At 44.4% G+C, this 19,369-nt stretch overlaps 1 protein-coding gene and 1 long non-coding RNA gene across 2 annotated transcripts in view; one reads left to right on the forward strand and one right to left on the reverse strand.

The window, feature by feature from the left end:
* Positions 1–19,369, forward strand: part of LOC109488881 — a 173,726-nt gene that overhangs the window by 141,745 nt on the left and 12,612 nt on the right. The window lies entirely within an intron of this gene.
* On the reverse strand, positions 1,183–19,202 carry LOC109488889. Its single transcript, XR_002141740.2, has 7 exons — positions 18,663–19,202; positions 16,104–16,209; positions 9,074–11,417; positions 6,220–6,430; positions 5,697–5,865; positions 4,158–4,241; positions 1,183–1,449 (listed from the first exon to the last, which is right to left on the reverse strand). It is a non-coding gene; the product is annotated as an uncharacterized LOC109488889 (long non-coding RNA).

Here is a 19,369-nt window from a genome sequence, read left to right on the forward strand (position 1 = left end):
CAGAGAGGTTATGTGACTTGCCCAAGGACACACAGCTCGTGAGGGACAAAGCCTGGGCTCAGACTCCCGGCACTCCTGTCTCCTCCACTCACCCTGCCTCCTGTTCTCTCCAGGAGCATGTTTCAGTTGTGGGTTTCCCGGCAGTTTTTTCTAAACGGCATCAAGAAAGAGCAATTTTATCAATTGATTAACATAAACAATTGTGTCTATAACGGACTTTTGTTTTCCTCAAATTTTCCAACCCATGTCAAAGTCAGATTTATTTTGTGGCTACAAGAAAGCATAAATGTAGAAATGAGCAAAACTGGTCCCACAAAAGGAGTCTGCAAAGCATGCCCCGGCGTGATCGTGGAGAAAGAGGACAGGAACAGCACCTAATGCTTAATGAAATGCGTTAAGGGAGAGAACTGGGCTTTTATTCGAAACACGATCTTTATTTTGCTGCCAAATAAAATAAAACAAGTATGAAACAGGCACAAACCACTGTTGGGCATGTTTCCCAAAAGACTTGGACACAATGTGAAACCAGGAGTTTAGTTTGTACGTTGCCCTTTCACAAAAAAATACAGGGATGTGTACCTTCGAAGCAGATACGACTTTCAGTTTTCTTTTCCATGCTGGGGGTAAAATTGCCAGGAACCATTACCGATTCATCCTCATTCCTCCTGGAGACCAGGACACGCAAGAGACCCGTCTTCCAAAGCTGTAGCCCACCACTTGCGATGAGTGGGTCTGGGTCAGCGGATGCCCCCTTGTCTTGGCTGAGTGCAGGCACATTGTTTGTTAGATAAATTCTTGATTAAATAACACTCCTTCTTCTCCAAGCTACTTTGAGTGGATGTTTGTTCCTGGTAGCCTAAGAGGTTTTGATTGGCAAGGTGCAGCTTTCTCTACCACGTACAGGTTGGTGGCTCATTCTGACGATCGGGCAAGTGTTCCTTATTTTAATTTTTAGTGTGATGATTTATTGTGGGTTTAACATGTTCTAGAGTCGGTGCAAAATATCTTACTACAGGATCTCATTGAAGCCACACGACAATTTGAGTCAGTATGTACAATTTATTTTTTTATTTTTATTTTTATTTTAAGATTTTATTTTTTTATTTGACAGAGAGAGAGAGAGACAGGCAGTTGAGAGAGGGAACACAAGCAGGGGGAGTGGGAGAGGAGGAAGCAGGCGGGATCACGCCCTGAGCCGAAGGCAGAGCTTAACGACTGAGCCACCCAGGCACTCCAGTACGTACAATTTAGCACACACGACCGTCAGCAAGGAACACCATTTTAACCCACGCTTACAGAGCGGAAACTAAGAGTGCGAGTCGGAGCAGGTGACTGAGCCCAGTTCACGCAGGCAGTACGTGACAGAGCTGCTATCAGAACCGAGGACTGGACACATCATTTAATCTTTCTGAGCTTCGGTTTCCCAACTGCAAAATGGGACAATAGTATCTGCAAAGAAGAAATGTTTTCAGATCTAAGGACAGGCCCATTTAAAAGTGCCTAACACTCAGTGCTTGCTGAGTATCTGTTTAAGGTGACAGTAAGGCAAGGGTTCTTTTGTTTCTGTTTGTAAGGCACAGATTCTTAACTGGGGTTCACGGATGGGCTCCAGGAGATCTGATTACTTCCCCAAATTACACAGACATTTTACGTCTATATCAATGTCCATTTTTGGGTGGGGTGGGGGCAGAGTGTTTGCTTCCAACGGTTTTCACACAGGTCTGTGCTGACTCCCACCTCCCCCGCCAAAGTGACAAATATATACTTTAAAGGAAACTCAAGATTCTCCCTTGCCCCAACTCATCACTCACTCAGGCCTGAGAAGGAAGAGTTTTGCCGAGGTGTGAGCCAGAGGGAGATTCCATGCAATCAGTAAAGAAGAGAAAGGCCTGACTCTGCCCGGGAGACCTGGCCCTCTGTGCTGTGGCCCATTTTGCTTCTCTCGCTTGGTGATCTGCGTGGCTGAAACTGTTGACCTGGGCAGCTTTCTTCTTGGGAGATAATGGAGGAGAAGCGGGGCCTTTTAGGTCTCCCTGTTCCAGACAAGGAAATCCTCGCAGGTACATGGATCTGAACCCCACTGGTCAGGGCATGGGGGCCAAAGCCTAGGGTGTGAGCAAGTCTTTCTTTGCCAGATTTCCTTAGCTGGATCTCACTGGTGGTAGCTTTTAAGCAGGAGAGAATTTGGAGATCGAGATTCTATCTGATATCTCTCTGCCTCTCAATAGAATAGTTTAGCATTTTTTTTTAACCATCCTTTGTGATTACACACACACACACACACACACACACACACACACACACACAGGAGGAAAGTCTCAGGTGGATGGCTTCCAACCATTCCACTGGCTTTAACTGATAAAGACCTAGGCAATTTTATTTTCTATTTTAGTTTCAAAATTTGGGAAAGCAATTTCATGAATAAAATCAGCCATTTTTGTTTCTTTTTAACATGTAATCCAAATAATAGCACAAAACGTTTATTGAGCACTTACTTCATGCTTGCAACTAAGCTATGTGTTACATACGTTATTATCCAAGCACCTCCATGAGACTGGATGTACTATTAACCCCATTCATAGATTAAGAAGACTTGGAGAGGATAAAGAACATAACCAAAGTCATTTGATGGGTGTCTTACTGGAAACTCCAATTGCTAAATTGTCACTGATTTGCTTCATGCGGCAGTAGGAAGTGTGTGGTGTGGGTGTGGAGTGCCATCGGTGAGGGCGCTTGGGTTTAATTTTCATCTCTCCGCAGGAAATACCAATTCTTAGTGTTTCCACCCAACCAAGCAGGTAACTTGATAGCTGCCTCCCATCTCTCCCTGAGTCTACACACATGCCCCCCAAAGACAAAGAATTATTCAGCTTAGTTCGTACATTCTAGATTCTTAGAGGTCAGCCAGTGATGACCTACCTTCTGAATTCTGTGGGGAAGAAAATCCAGATTTGTTACTCTCTATTGAGCCATCAAGTGCAAGAAATAAAAGTTTCAATAACACCCTCTATCTTCTCACTTCCCTACTCATTAAATAATAGAATTGTCGTAGTAGTCAGCTGGGGCTGCCATAACAAGGTAGCAGGGGCCAGGAGGCTGAGACGACACACATCTCGCCGTTCTGGGAAGTCCAAGATCAAGATCCCAGCCAGTCTGGTTCCTGGGGAGGACCTTCTTCCTGGCTTACAGATGCCACCTTCTTGCTGTGTGCTTTATCTTTCCTCCTCTTCTTGTAAGGCCATGGATCCCATCATGAGTGTCCTCCACCCACCATAAGCCCATCTAACTCCAGTTGCCTTCCAGAGACCTAATATCTCAGGACCTGGGTGGCTCAGTCGATTAAGTGGCTTGCTCTCAATTCTAATTCATGTCATGATCTCAGGGTCATGAGATTGAGCCCCGTGTTGTGCTCCACACTCAGTGTGGAGTCTGCTTGAGGATTCTCTCTCTCTCTCTCTCTCTCTCTCCCCCTCTGCCTCTCCCTCTTTAAAAAAAAAAAAACAAAAACAAAGACCTAATATCTCTAAGAACCATCACACGGTTGATTGAGGGGGACCCAACTCAGTCCATAGTAATTGTGGTTTAAAACAACTGGGGGCCAATGTAGGGCTGTTGACATTATTTTACTAAGTAACTAATTATTTAATTAAAGTTCATTAAATTTGATTAATTAACATGGGCCTAGACTAGGGGAAGGCCCTGTAAATGAAATGCATATAAAATACCTATGCCAGTGCCCTAATTTTTTCACCTCACTGTGGACTGACAAAACTTTGTCACGAAATGAATTTTCTGAACTATTGCTGTTGAAAGGTTTTGTGTAAGTTTACAATTAAAGAGACAGGAAATTTGCTTTGTTTTTTAACAAATGTATTTCGAGTTGGACTAATTTGTGCACACAGTTTTCCTAATTTTTGAACTGTTGGGGTGCTGCTGTGGGGTGAAAATTTGGGGAACAGTCACTGATGGACACTCCAATCTAAGACAGGTTTATTCAGCCCCATTTCCAGGACAACCAAGTGGACAGTTTTAGCTCTTTGTCTATGCATGGTTTATACCACCCTTGGTTATTCAGTGTAAAATGTTAATTTCAATCTTTGATGAATAACTAGATTCCGAGGTATTAACCCCTGTAACTAATGTCTATCCCAACTAACCTTATGCCTCCGGATGTAGATGGGGAAGAATTTCGGTTAAGACTCATGACATCTCAGCTCCAGCTAGGACTTCAAATCATGTTTCTAGAACACAAAGAACACTTGATAAAGCTGGAGAGAAATATTTTTTGAAAATATGTCACCAGGCAGCTTGGGAGTGATTTAACAGAAACATCCTACAGGGTATGAATTTTAACCTTCGATCTCTATAATGAAGGTCAGCAAGTTTGTTTGTACTTTACATCTCATAATCAACTCAATGTCTGGGTAAATCAGTTTTTGAAGAAGGGGTGGTGTTTGTGGAAAAATGATATATTCGCCCTACAGATTTTAGCCACTTAACCCCCTCTTCCCTGAATTAAATTCTACTGCTTCCCTCAACCTTTTTTTTTTTTTTTTTTGGTGAGAGAGAAATCTAAAATCTTAAGATGTAATATATTAGAAGGGGAGAATGTCATACTGTTGTCTGCAAAAGAAATAAAATGTCCAAAAAATGTTCTAGTTATTTTTTTCTCTTTGGAGACAAACACATGAAAAGATACTGGTTTTTATCTATCAGTTCACCTGATGTCTTCTTGCTAATCCATGCTTTCAACCAGGGTCAGCAAAGTATAGCTCATGGGCTAAATCCAACTCACTTTCTTTGCAAATAAAGTTTTATTAGAACCCAACCTGGCTTATTCACATAAGTATTTTCTCTGGCTGCTTCCATGCAGCAATGACAGTGTTCAGTAGTTGCAACAGAGATTGTTATGTCCCACAAAGCCTAAAATATTTACTTTCTGGGCCTTTACACATGATGCTTGCCAACCCCTGCTTTAAATCAAAGAAAGAGGCTTGGAGTGGCGACATTGTGAAAATACATTCTTAGCCCGGATACAACAATGGCTTGGAGGGTGAATGAGGATGGACACTGGTTTCAATCCAAATATTCACTTTGCAGAAACAGAGTCAGAACAGCGTCAAGCTGATGAAAAGAACGATAGCTGGGCATGCATGGTAATGAGGTCTAGACACAGCAGCTCAATTCCCTCCTCTGATTCTCTGGCGGCCTATCTAATAAAAATATGCTATGGTAGACATGAACCCAGAATCTTTAGCTAATGTCAGCCCTTTGGGAATACGAGTTCCTTCTCTGCAGCAGATGTGAGGCTCAAAGTTCATCACAAGTGCACTCACAGGGAGGGCACAGCATGTGTTATTGTGTGGGGGACCAGCACCGGCCTGTCAATGGAATAAGGCATTTGGGTAACGGACACTGGGAAACAGTAGAGGTGGGGGCCAGGCGAGAGCTTAAAACAAACCAGTTTTAACCCTTTCTGGGCATGACTTTAGTTACTTTTTAAGCAGTGATGATTCTGTGTAAGACATGCCTCTAGAATTCTAAGCAGAAGAATGAGATGCGTTCAGTGGCCGTCCTTGCCAGACATTCTTCCGGGCCCTGGGGTTCCAAGCTCCAACCTCCACTCCCCTGTCTCGGAAGTGGAGTGCATAGGCTCCCTCAGCTTCCCTCTCCAACCCAAATAGCTAGTTACTCACCTTGGGCCTGGATTTATACTTCTTTCCTGGAGGAAGAAGGGCACAGGCCTGCAGCTGGGCTTGTGCACCGCCATACTTCCTGCTCTCTGCAGGACGCTACTTTGTCTTCTTCAGGTCCTTCCTCGTTACAGACTCTGTCCGTCTTCTTAACATGCTTGGGTCTCCTGCTCTAAAAGTATGAAAAATTAGGGGCACCTGAGTGGCTCAGTGGGTTAAGTGTCTGCCTTCGGCCTTTGGCTCAGGTCACCATCTCAGGGTTGGGCTCCCTGCTCAGCACGGAGCCTGCTTCTCCCTCTTCTTCTGCCCCTCACCCCGCACTTGTGCTCTTTGTCTCACTCTCAAATATATATATATATACATATATTATATATATAATATATGCATATATTATATATAATATATACATATATTATATATTAATATATACATATATATTATATATATTAAATCTTTTTTAAAAAATGAAAAATCAAAACCTGGAATAAAAGCATCCCTTCCTCGATTTTGCTGTTCTCTTTCCTACCTTTCTTTCTGTCGTCTCTCTGTTAGCAAGGATAGGATGAGGATATGATGACAAACAGCCCCTCCCTCTGGGTGGCCTGACAAGAATGTATTGCTTCCTCGTGCTCGCAGAAGAGCAGGTGCACTGAGAAGAACCATCTTCCACATGATGGGAACGGGAGCAGAACCAGGTCCTGGTGAATTCAGTAATGCTTTCCACAGGGATCGAACTTCTGTGAGGAGATGGATACATGGTGTCATGACTTCCTCAGTGTTCAGTCACTGCCCCCTGGCCCATATCTTCTGAAACCTGGCCTGTGTCACCATCATTTCACTCATATTCAGAAACAACCTTTTCTGATACTGGCCTCCTAGTTCTGTATCTAAACATCTTTTCTGGGCTATTTCTTCCTTGGTTTCGATAGAATTTGACTCAAACTTCAATTCCCTCCTTCCTGAATACCCTTTTTGGCTCACATGACAGTATTTACAGCATTTTCCAGTTTACCCCATGTCCTTTTCTACCCCCTTTGTTTGCAGGATCCTTTACTAATTTCTCTTGCTCTCCTGCCTTTCAATGTAGGAAGTCCAGGAGGTTCCTCTCTGCGCTCTGTCTTTGCGCTCCATTGGGCTTGAGCTTTCTGCTATCAGTAACTCCCCAGTCCAGCCACTCATCCATCCATCCATCCAGTCCATCCATCCACCCATCCATCTGTCCATCCACCCGTCCATCCACTCATCTGTCCATCCATCCATCCATCCATCCATCCCATTCCCCAGATCATGGACTACTCTTCAAATTTTCACCTGCATTACACTTGTACTTCTAAATTAATGTAAATTCATGGTTTCTCTGAAAAACCAACCTTTCTCCTGACCTAAAAATTTCTGTCAATGGAACCGTATCAGTTAGAATGCTGTTATGCTATGGCTACAGGTGACAGAACAGCCCAACTCAATTGGGCTAAAATATAAAGAAATATATTCTCTTAGGGAATGAGAAGTCTAGGTGCTTCTCTGGACTCTGGCCTGCCCTGCGGGTCAGTTCTGACTCGTGTTGGTTCCTGTCATGGTGGGAGGTAGACATCTGCAACAGCTCCAGGGATCATATTCAGATACATCAGCCTCCAAAAAGAGGAGTCAACCCTTCTCTGCACTTCTTTTTAAGAGTGATAAAACGTTTTCCAGAAATCTCCCTAGAAATCTTCCTTTTGGCTCGCCAAGAAAAAAATTAGTAACCGTTTTATTGAGATATAATTTGCCTACCAAATAATTAACCTAAGTGTACAATTCAATGGTTTTTAGTACAACCACAGAATTGGCAGCCATCACCACAATTAATTTTAGAAGATTTTTATTGCCCTTGAAGAAATCCTGTATCCATTAATAATTACTTTCTATGCCCTTCTCCCCCCAGTCCTTGACAACCACTAACCAACTTCCTGTCTTCATATGGATTTGCCAATTCTGAACATTTTGTTTAAATGGAGTCATATAATATGTGGTCTTTTGTGTGTGAGGTCTTTCACTTAGGATAATGTTTTGAGGCCTCTCCATGTTGTTCCATGGATCAGTATTTCATTCTCTTTTTATTGTCACATAATATTCTATTGTATGGATATGCCATGTTTTGTTTATTTATTCTCTACTTGATGGATATTTGGATTGTTTCCACTCATTTGCTTCTTTTTTTGCCAAGAATTTTTCCATATGCTCATGCCCAGTCTGTCTCCTGGCAAGGAAATGGAGCCACCTGAGTGTCTTGGACAAATCGATACCCACCCTCACCCTCTGGGGCTGAGGACAGGTGCGTCTTCTCTGAAGCAGTGGCCATTTAGAGGAAGGTGAATATTTGAACAAAATGTTGGAAGGGAGGGGTGATGGGAAATGTGGAATAGGAAAATAAAACCCAAAAAACAAAAAAACAGGGTCTGCTATGGGCAACAGCCAACACTTTTTTAATCCTGAAACTTCGGCTCTTTCCTCTTCCTGACCAGTGACATCCAATCGCTAGACTTGTTTTTTTTTGTTGTTGTTGCTTTTTGTTTTTTGTCTTTTTAAGATTTGTTTATTTATTTATTTATTTATTTGAGAGAGAGAATGAGCAGGGGGAGGGACAGAGGGAGAGGGAGAGAGAGAATCTCAAGCAGACTCTGTGCTGAGCACAGAGCCTCATTCTGGGCTCGATCTCACGACCCAAGGATCATGACCGGAGCCAACATTAAAAGTCGGATGCTTAACCGACTGAACCACCCAGGCATCCCCAGGCTTGTATATTTGGTCCCTTCAGTGCCTCCTCCCTCCTTCCTTCTCCCCTTCCCTCCCACCACTTCGGCCCCTTCCCCAAGCCTGAAGTCATGTTATGGTCCATCTGTTTTCCCCTCCTCCCCTGCCGAGAGCCTCCCGCTTACCCCAGTGTCCACCTTACACATCTTAGTGAGAGCAAGCTTTTCACGGCAGACGTCTGCTAGAAATATCACAGCCCCTGTTCAAAAGTCTTCCACAGCAACACTACCTGGAAACCCAGGTCCCAATTCATCATTCACACATTTAAAGTCGGCTTCATCATAACTTCAAATACTTTCTTTTCTAAGTTACAAATTCTTTTCTCTTTTTATGAAAATCCTGCCCATTCTTTGAGGCATCCCAAATAATAATAGCTAATATCAACTAAGTTGTTGTTACTTGCCTGCCCTGTTCTAATACTTATTGAGATTATTTCATTGATTCCTCATAAGAAATCTGTGAGAACCCTCCCCCCTCTTTCTCTTACCTTCTCCCTCCCTCCCTCCCTCCCTCTCTTTCTCTTTCTCCCATGTCTTAAAGTAGACTTCAGGCTCCCAGTACATGTTTGTGGTGACCGAATGCCAGCCCACCTGGTGATGTGATCACTGACTTGACAAGTGGTCAGTGGGCCAGGTGCCGTAGGACTGAAGGAGGCGGGGCTGCAGGGACCGCGATGGACCCGTCTTTCCCCCAAGTCACACCTCCTGGTGTACAGGGTTTGACGACCTTCTAACATCTGTGTTCCTGCATTTCCAAGGTCCAGACTTGAGGAAACTCAATTCCAGGTGTGGCACAGAAAAGACAGGCAGCGATATTAACAAGGACTCGTATTAAGGGAGCACCTACACTGTGTCGGGCACTGTGATGAGTGCCATATGTGCTCCAGTCTCATGTCTCTCCTACTTTACCCCCCATGAGTACCCTCATTTCATCAGTGCAGAAACTGGGACCCAGAGAGGGTAAGCAACTCAGCCGAGGTGGCACAGGCAGGAAAAGGCAGAGGCAGAATTGCCAGCCAGGTCTGCCGAACTCCAGACCCCTTACTCTTTATGTCCCAGCCCCAGCACGCAGCCTCCATAGTTGGCAGGCCTGGTTGGACTGTGGTCTGCAAGCAATTAGCCCAGCAGCTCTCCAGCAAACCCAAGAAACAATCCAATCTGTAGATGGGAGGGAAGAGCCATCTTAAAAGAGAAAGCTTTTTCCTCCCTAGCTGGTTGAGGGGGAGCACTTTGCCACAGGCTGCTAAGGGCAAGGAAGGGGGCGGAATGTTCACTGAACACTCATTCTCCCAATTGTTGGTCGATGACGTTGAGCTCGCACTCCAGGGAAAATGCAGGGCCTGAATAGAAATGTCGTCCAAAGCCATTCAGCTGGGGCTTTTAAAAGAAGCTTTTGTTGGTAAAATCTCTTTACTGTCCTGACTCTCCCTGGGCTCTGGGTTGCCTGATAAAATACAGGATAATCCATTCAACTTGAATTTGAGATCAACAGCAAATGTTGCTTTGGTATAAGTATGTCCCATGCAATATTTGGGACATACTCTTACAAAAACAATTTTCATCATTTATCTGAAATTCAAATTGAACTGGTTGTCCTGTATTTTTATTTGCTAAATCTGGCAACCCCCGCCTCAGCTTCGAGGAGAAGCCTGATCCCTTCTGCCTTGTGCCCAACCAAAATCCAACAGGTTATGTCATTCTTGTGAAGCAAGCAGCATCTCGGGACATGTTCTAGAAGCCACATGTTTATGCTTACTCTACCATTTTCTTTAAGAAGACTTTTTAAAAATGACGCAGACTTTGTAAGTCATAATACCAGTAAAGATAATAATCCTTTCAAGAACTGAGAGATGTCCTGAGGGTTTGGGGGGATCAGCTTTCCACCAAAGTTCCTGGAACTGCACCGTGCCATTTGTATTTAATAAAGAGCAGCCAATGTTGCTGCCCCAGCATCTCCCTGGACCCCTGCACAGTGGCCCCTCTGCCAGACCCCTGCCCATAGAGAAGGAGAAGAGGGCAGGAGAGGGAGGAAGCTTCCCTCCACGGCAGTGCTCCCTGCTTCCCTCTCCACTCTGAATTTGAGAGCACATTCTTGGCATCGAGACTCTTCTCCTTGGACCCTTCTCTTTTCTTGGTTCCTGGCACAGTGAACTTGGCCGTTCGCTGCAGTGATGGGCTATTCCAGGGAGGGCCCCATCTAACCAGCAGCAGGCCAGCTGTCAGAGCAGCCTTTTCAAAAAATGAGACACCCTGGGAGGGAGAGGATTTGCCAAGTAACTAAGTGTCCCCCGTGTTTGCAGGTGTTTAGTATATGTTTGTGGGTGTGCACAGCAGGGAACACAAGGACCCATTGTGTTCTGGACTCTAAAACTGGCTGAGGGCCCGCTAGCCAGGGTGGGTCATGATTCACTGCAACTCAACGCGTTTTTATTGAGCTTCTAAGCCCGATGCCCTGCACTTGGCCTATAAGAAATGTAGAGATAAGACTGATCTCTGCTTTCAAGGGACTTAAACTCAAATAGGGGATAAGGCAAAGAGACGGCAGCTGTACCATGCAGAGCAGGATAAGTATCCTCGGAAGGGGGTAGATGTTCAAGAGAGAGTGAAAACATGTGCTTGGAGAAGAGTCCAGAGAAACGTGACAGGGGAGGTGGCATTCGAGATGAGATTTGTTGGGTGGACGAGATTTCATCAGGTGGGGCTTGGCGGGGGGATGTAGTTGACAATTAGTGTTTTGTTGTGTTTTGAGTAGGAATACATCCATTCCTAACACAGATCCAGAACGAACCACCCACGGTGGGTGTGGTCATACCAGGGGGAGTACTCAAAGCAGACCAGCGCGAGCAATTTTATTCTAATACTTCCTCACCTTGCTGTAACCTTGCCTGGCATGGTATCAGTGGTATCAACTGGCGTCAGGTACTGGCACGGACAGCTGGACCAAAACACAAAGACCACATGTCAGACACTGCGTTAGGTGATGGACATATAGCTTCTTACTCCGAATGAGTAATATTCATGGGCAATGGCGTCATCTCAGCTGCCAGATTCAGAATATGGTCAAGTCAGTTTATACAAGCCCACCTCGTCTGGCTATCCACCTACCTTCGGGCCTTCTCCCATGGTTAATAACGCAACTCATCTACTCCTTTCTTCCCTCAGAGGGTTTTTTTTTTTAAGGTTTTATTTATTTGTTTGGCAGAGAGAGAGAGAGAGAGAGCAAGAGCACGAGTGGGGGGAAAGGCAGAGGGAGAGGAAGAAGCAGACTCCCCACTGAGCAGGGAGCCTGAGGTGGGGCTGATCTTGGGACCTGGAGATCATGACCTGAGCCGAAGGCAGATGCTCAATCAACTGAGCTACCCAGGTGCTCCCCCCATTTTTTTTGGATATTCAGTTTTTGTCCATGTGTGGATTCAGTAAAAATGACCAGTAAGACTTGTGTATAACCAATTCGTGTCTTTGTTTGGTCCTTTATACTGTCAAAGTCTTGCCTGAGTGGAATCCTGTCGTAGTGAATTTCACTACAGCCGGGTTTTGGATTTGTGAGTCATGGTGCCATTATGAGCTCTTGCTATCACTGTGGGCTGCTGTGTACGTAAATATTACACAGTTACTTAATCAAGAAGTCACGTAGAGTAAGTTTTGGTAGTCTCTGATCCATCTCTTCAGAAATTTTTGATCTTTAAGTGAAGTATTTATGTGATAATTGCTATTGAACACCTGTATTCTGCTATTTACTTAATTAGACATTGGGGGGGGAAGAAAAGGCCACGGCTCCTTTCAGAAAGAGGTGGTGGGCTGTGGCAGCCCGTGAAAACCATTGGCACACTCCTTGGCGTAGGAACCACTTTCCTTGGCAACGAAGCCTCGAGAAAGGAGGAAGAGGTAGAGCTCTGAGTAGGCCCAAATAACCGTTTCCTGATTTAGAAAAAGCAGTCACAGGGAAACACTGCCATACAGGCGTTAGTGGTTGAACTCTCTTTTTAGCTAATTTTCAAAGGCCTGAACAAGTTTTTTGTTTTTGTTTTTTTTTGGGGGGGGGGCTTTTTTTTGTTTTTAACTACCAGCAAAAAGAAACAATCCCCTTAAAAGTAGCCCCCCGCATATCACGAGGAATGGAGTCCCTAGGTACATGGCTGTCTTCTTCCAGGAGGCCCCATGCTGAGGCCAGTCAGAGAGACAGTGGTGGGAGTGAGGGCTCTCCCAACAACCTGGGCTCGTTACCGACTCTCTTCATATTTCACTTTCCCTGCCCAGGACACGGGCATCATACCATGTTTTCCCTGGGCTGATACGAAAATTCACTTATTCAGCACAGAGGGATTGAGCACCTTTTCTGTGCTCATTCTTTGCAAATACAGCAGATGGCCCCTGGCTTGACGGGCTGGCTAAAGGAGCAGGTGCCTTCAGGGTCAATCATGGAGCCCATGCAGGCTTGAGGGAGGCTACTGTCCCGGTTATAAGAAGTGCAAGCGTCTATACAGGCCCATTTCTCAGGCTTCTTTGGACGAACATCACCATGTGAAGCAGCGATGAGTAGAGCACTAGTTTGAGGTTCTTAAGTTTGAGTAGACCCCCCAGTGTGAGCTTTTTCTAGGCCCCAAAGCAAGATGCAGTTGGGTAAAGTGGTCATTGAGAACAACAATGTTTCATGGGGGAAGGATTTTTAAATTGGAGTCCTAATTTTTTTAAAAAGTCTTCTATATTGACATATCTGCTATATACAGGTATAGGCTGGTAGTTAGTAAGCGGTTAAATCATGTATGTGGATACTTTGACAAAGAGTTTTTTTCTTTTATTCTTTCTTTACCTTTCATTCTCCCTCCCTCCCTCACTCCCTTCCTTCTTCCATATAAAAGTATCAAGACTAGGTCTTATACTCTGAAAAGCCTAATTAGTTCATCAACAAAGGACATGTCATGACTAAGGCTCCCTCCATGTACTATAGAAATGGCGGTCATGGGGCGCCTGGGTGGCTCAGATGATTGAGCGTCTGCCTTCGTTTGGTTCAGATTGTGATCTCAGGGTTCTGCGATGGAGCCTCACTTCGAGTTCCCAGCTCAGCGAGGGTTCTGCTTCTCCCTCTCCCTCTGCCTCTCTCCCTGCTTGTGCTCTCTCTTTCGCAAATGAATAACATAAAATATTTAAAAAAGAAAGAAAGAAAAGAAATGGCAGTCATAGTCCTATTAGAAATGAACCAATGTCTCTGTCAACCAACAGAAAATGTCACTGCAGTGTTGCCACATTTGTAGTGACAATATTTATGTCTTGCTATCTTATCTTCCCACATAAAAAACTCATTATTCCCTCTTAAATATCGATGTCCAAGGTTAACTTGAGACCACAGAAAAGATCTTCCAAGACAACATTTCTTCTAAGTATAGACTATAAAAAAGTAGCAGAGAATGACGCCTTTTGTGTACCGGAGTTTTAATTGCCATATGGTGCAAACTAGACTGTATTTCTAACATATAGCAAGGAACAAATCAATCAGTCAACAAACAGTTATTTAGTATGTGAGTGCGTGCTTTGCTCAAGAATCCATGTTGGATCCTGAGGGAGTTAACCCCCCAAATTTAAGTAAACAAATAATAAGACAGAATTTTTCCCTTTGGGGTCCATGACTTTGGAGAGATCACAAGAAGCTAATTGGCAATTCAAAGCCATGTGACAGTTGTTCTGTTCGAACAGGACAAACAGGGGAGCATGGGGAGGGCTTCGTGAGGAAAGTTGGTTTTCAAACACAGGTAGGGTTTAGGTGACTCATTTCCTTGTAATGACAAACCAGCGACAAATGTCTTCCTTGCAGTTTCAGCTGCCATGTGGCACAAAACAGACTGTATTTCTCATATTTATCAGCTAACAAATTCATCCGTCCACAAGCATTCCTTGAGTGTCTGCTTTGTGCAAAAACCAATGCTGGATTTTTTACATTTGTTTTTTAATTTTGGAACTTAATGACTTTCAAAGCATATGTGTTGAATATTTGAAGACAGGCTTTCAACCTCTGATGTTGTGGGAGAAGTTGAGCCTTGCTCCCTAGAGCCAGCCTCCCCCTCTCTTCCCAGAGCCTCAGAGGCACCCCCATAGTATAGATCATTTGAAAGCCCAAAGTGTAAGAACGATGGCATGCCCCTGAGCCTTTCTGCACTCATGGGAACTTGGCAACTGAGTAAAAGGGAAGTTGAGGCTAGGAGGCTGATGACTCTTGAGGGACTATTTCCTTAAACTTTAAAGAAGCAAAGTTGCCTACCTCAGACAGTGGAGTGGCTTCGGTTTAGAAAGAACTCATGCTAGAATAACCTGGTAACTCCCAAAGTGAAAATATGGACTTGCTCTTTGTTCATTTCCAGGTCTCCTGGACCCGAGCCAGAATGAAAAGGTTGGCTCATCAGGAAGGACAGATGATCGGACGGGCGGTGGAGCCGCCACGTTTGGGGAGGGTGGGAGTGACCGACACAAAGTGCACACAGTGAGGAAGCAAGATGTTTGGAAATATTTTTCTGCTTAAAGCCCTGAGATTGCAAGGGTTTTCTTAGCCCTGTGGAATTCCTCTAACTGCCTGGGGATTTCTAGGTTTCTAAGAAGCTTGAGGTGGTTGTTAACCTAATACACAGTTGAAGGGAGCCAAGACAGTCTTCCCATGCCAGCTGTGCGGTAGGCTGCCTTCTTAAAAAATCAGGCATGGAAGGGAATCCTGCTTTCTTGAACTAGGGCCTCTGAAACTGGGTCAATGGTTCTCACCCTCATCTTCCAGCTTGCTCGGCTGAAGCACAGTGTAAGCAAATAAATATCAATGAATTGCTTAATGATTTTCATAAGGCCCCATATTTTCAAGGCAAGGGGCTCTCCTGAAATGTTTGATCTACTCCATATGAATCTGTTTTCCAAATGGCCAGCACATGTCGAGGCCTGCTGTCCTCCGGGTTACAGGAAGATGCCTTTGATGGGTTAACCGCAGAGCAAGGGAGCTCTTTTCAAGTCCTTTTCAAAAGTTCCTTTGTCCTGCTGTGGATCTTGCCACTGGCATCAGATCAGCAGTGGATTGCTCCCGGCAAAGGGTTCTAGTACATTCTCCCTCTGATCTGGGTTGGGTCCCTGGGTAAGGCCGTCTGTAATCTGGAGTCCCGAAGGTTGGAGTGTAAGCACCAGGCAGTTAGCAAACAATTACCAAGCTCTAGGTGGGCCACTCACGTTTCCAGCACTGTCCACCCAACTCAGGCCTGAATGAATTTCCTTAAAGCCAAAGGAAATCATCGTCATTCTCAACCGTCTTGCTAGTAACGAAACTTTTGGGCAGCTGCCTGCTGCTGCCTTCAGTAGAATATTATTATGTTTGAGGAGGCCTTCCATTTTTTATGGCCTTGTCCATTCTTTCCCCAGGTTGGGCAGAATATCCAGATATTCTTTCTGGATGCCTTTCTTGACACTTTGCACACACATAGTAAAAAGGTGACTGGGCTTGGTTTATTTCTACAGATTTTTATACATATTCAGGTCACAGTGTAATGAGTGGACACCAGCTTCTGCCTGCCCTCTGTCTTGGTTAGTGCAGAAGTCCACCCTCCCACCCGGTTCTGCCGTGGACTCTTGTCCAGCCTTCCGTGTCTGTACCTCTTACCTGGATTTGCTTCCAAATGACCTGCTAATGGTTCTCTCTGCCTGTGTCCTCTTTTCTTTCCTCATCCATTCTTGTCCTTCCTTGTGCAGAGCTCAGATCGTTTTTGCTGGAATTAAAATGCAAAAACTAGTAAGTCGTGGAGTTATGATTCAAACCATTGGCAAATATTTTTTTAAAATTTTGATTAGGTGTTGAATTTTACTGAATGTTTTAGGTAATAGGTCAATGAGATGAGTTATATGATTGATTTTTTAATGTTAAACAATCCTTGCATGCCATATAAAATATATTTTATATGCTATTTATGCGCATGCTCACTTTGGGTTTCTTGCTTATATTTATTTAGTATTTTTGGATCTCTGTTTATATGTGAGATTGAGTCATATTCTGCCCTCGTCTGGCTTTGACATCAGGATTATAATGGCTTTATAAAATGCATTGCACCTGGGTGGTGCAGTCGGTTGAGCACCTGACTCTCGGTTTCAGCTGAGGTCGTGATCTCGGGCTGGCGGGATCGAGCCCTGAGTGGGGTTCTGCTTGAGATTCTCTCTCCCTCTCACTCTGCCCCTCCTGCTTGTGCTTTCTCTCTCTCCCTCTCTAAAATAAATAAATCTTAAAAAAAAAAACATATGTTGGGAAGTTTTCCCTCCTTTCCTATCCCTTAGAATGTTTGTTTGTTTTGTTTGTTAGGGGTTGTTATTTCTTTCTTGAATTTCTGGAAAAAATTGTTTGCATATCTTCTGGAGCTAGTGCTGCCTGTGGTATATTTTTAACTATTGAGTTAATTTTTTCCCCCTTACTGGTTATGGGTTTACTCAGTGTCAATTTCTTCTTGAGTTAATTTCCATAATTTATGCTTTCTAAAAATTGTACAGTGTATCTAAAGTTTCAAATATATTGGCCTAAAGTTGTCCATGTGATTATCTCATGATTTTTTAAATGTTTACTCTTCCCGTTTCAATGTCTCTTTTCATATCAAGTGCTGTTTATTTCTGCCTTTAAAAAAAAAATCGATCATGCCAAGAGTTTGTCTACTTAATTACTTTTTTGAAACAACCAGCTTTTCATTTGGTTGATCAGATGACCAACTCCTCACTCTTGACACCACCACAAGCGTAATTTGTAGGGAACTCAAACCCACATTTGAAGACCCATCCACGGCTGGCCACCCCTCATCCAGGCTCTGACCCCCTACCTACTTCATCTCTCCACACTGAGCTGTCCCCTCCAGCAACATCAATTCCTTTGGGTCAGCTCATTTCATGCTCTGCGCTTTTGCACAGACTTTTCTTTTTTTCCTCCCCCCACCCTCCCAAATTGTTCATTTGGTCAAAGTCTTTAAATTCCAACTCGAGCTTTCCTTCTTTGTTCTGCTTTTGTGCCTCGTATGCACGCCTATCTTTTTGCCTCCATTTCTGGACCCTGAAATCCTTGAGGTTAGGTGTAATCTATTTTTCATCTTTACTACTGGCACCTTTAGCTTATTTCTCTTACCCCATGTCACTCCTTTTTTCAAACTACAGTCATAAAAAGGACAGACAAGATTACACTATGTCTTTTTTCTCTGCTTTCAGAGAGGTTGGCATCCATCCACTCCAACTAAGATGCTAACTAAATTAACTTTGCTCTTCCTGCTTTGTCAACACGCACTTAGCATTGGCTCACCTATTCACTCACATCTTTAACTTCCCAATTTTTTAAGGCAATATTTTCCCTTTAGAAGTTCCAAACTATTTTATGTCTGGCCATTTCAATGCACTTCAAATACCAGACCAGATTTGAATCAGGCTATCTAATGACTTCTCGTTGAGAGTTTATTTCTAAAATTCTGCACTGTTTCATGAGAAGGGGGTGATAATATTTCATGATCAACCCCACTACCTTCATATTTAAGCGGCATAGCACAAGAAGGTAATTCAAAGAAACCTCCGTTCTAGCTCATAGCTTTTCTCATCTAGGAACTTATGAGAAGCCAGCTCTACACTTCACACACCAACTGGGACTTAACCAGTGAAAGTGTCAACAGTACAAGACGGATAATGATACATGACCCACCAGATTCTCATGAGGGCTAAATCATGGAGTTGGTGGGGAAATGCCTTGCCCAGGGCCCAGAACATCGTCAGACTCACTGCATTTCAGTTTAACTTGCATGAGGAGAAATCACAACCAAACCCACTGTGCAAATCGTCATTTCTCATTGACGACCTTATGACCTAGGCATCTAGCGCTAGCCTAATTAAAGGACATCCCACTTTCTGGAAGGCTCTGTTTGCTTTCCAAACTTTTGGGCCTGGAGCAGTACCCTTTGCTAGTGCATTTTATTTTCATTGTTTTAATCCCAGGACAATGAATCAGACACTGGGATTTGGAAGTCAACTTGGAGCATGCCCACATGGGCCAGTTTGGACAATCAGCCCCACAATGCTCTTTTGTGACTGGTTTTGCAGCACCCCAAAGTATCACAGCATTCCATCCTGTTCCTCCTTTCTGCCTCCTTTCAGCACTAACTTGGCAATGCTTTTTACCCCAAATCGGACCATCAGTGTTTCAACTCACCAGACAAATCCAGTTCATGTGGTATCTTCATCCCTCTGCTAACTGGGGCGGGGAGTGAGGGGAGAAGGTGAGTACCCAAGTTGACATGTTCAGCAGAAAGTGTTTGCCAACATCCCTTTAAAGTAATGGTCTCTCCTCAAGGCCAGCAGTTCTGACACCTCGTCCTGCAGTTGGGAAGAAAATCTTTTCTGCACTCTCTCTCTGCCTCCTCCTGAAGTGCTTGGGAATGCAAAGTCGTTTTGGTTTTGTTGTCACATTCCCAGCTCCATGCACATTGCCCATTTGCTCTGCTGTCTAAATCGGGGGTGAGGAGAAGTCCCCAGGGGGAAGCGTGGAGAGCCAGCGGCTGCCTTTGGCCTGGCCAGCTGAGCTCGGGCCTGTGCTTTGGCCCCACCCCAAGACTGATAGAGCCTCTGCTCGCTTTATGCTTCCCCAGCATTTGTGAGCAGAAGGGAAAGACCGCCCTTGTCTGTCCTGATGGCCTCTCCATGTTCTTTGGGCCTGCATGGACTTGTTTGGGGCAGGAAGAAAGGGAGGGGAACCGGGCCTGGGCCAGGGTCTGCACGTTTCCAGTCTGCCTCAGATTGTCGAGAAAATGCTGACCTATATTCCAGTGACACATACCAGCGCCGAGGAAGACGCAACTGCCCCCTCCTCCTCCTCCTTCCTCTGCCAGGAGAGCAGCCAGACCCTCGTCAGCCTGCTGG

The sequence above is a fragment of the Ailuropoda melanoleuca genome, chromosome 6 (genome assembly GCF_002007445.2).
Source record: "Ailuropoda melanoleuca isolate Jingjing chromosome 6, ASM200744v2, whole genome shotgun sequence".
In the NCBI taxonomy this organism is placed as follows: Eukaryota; Metazoa; Chordata; class Mammalia; order Carnivora; family Ursidae; genus Ailuropoda; species Ailuropoda melanoleuca.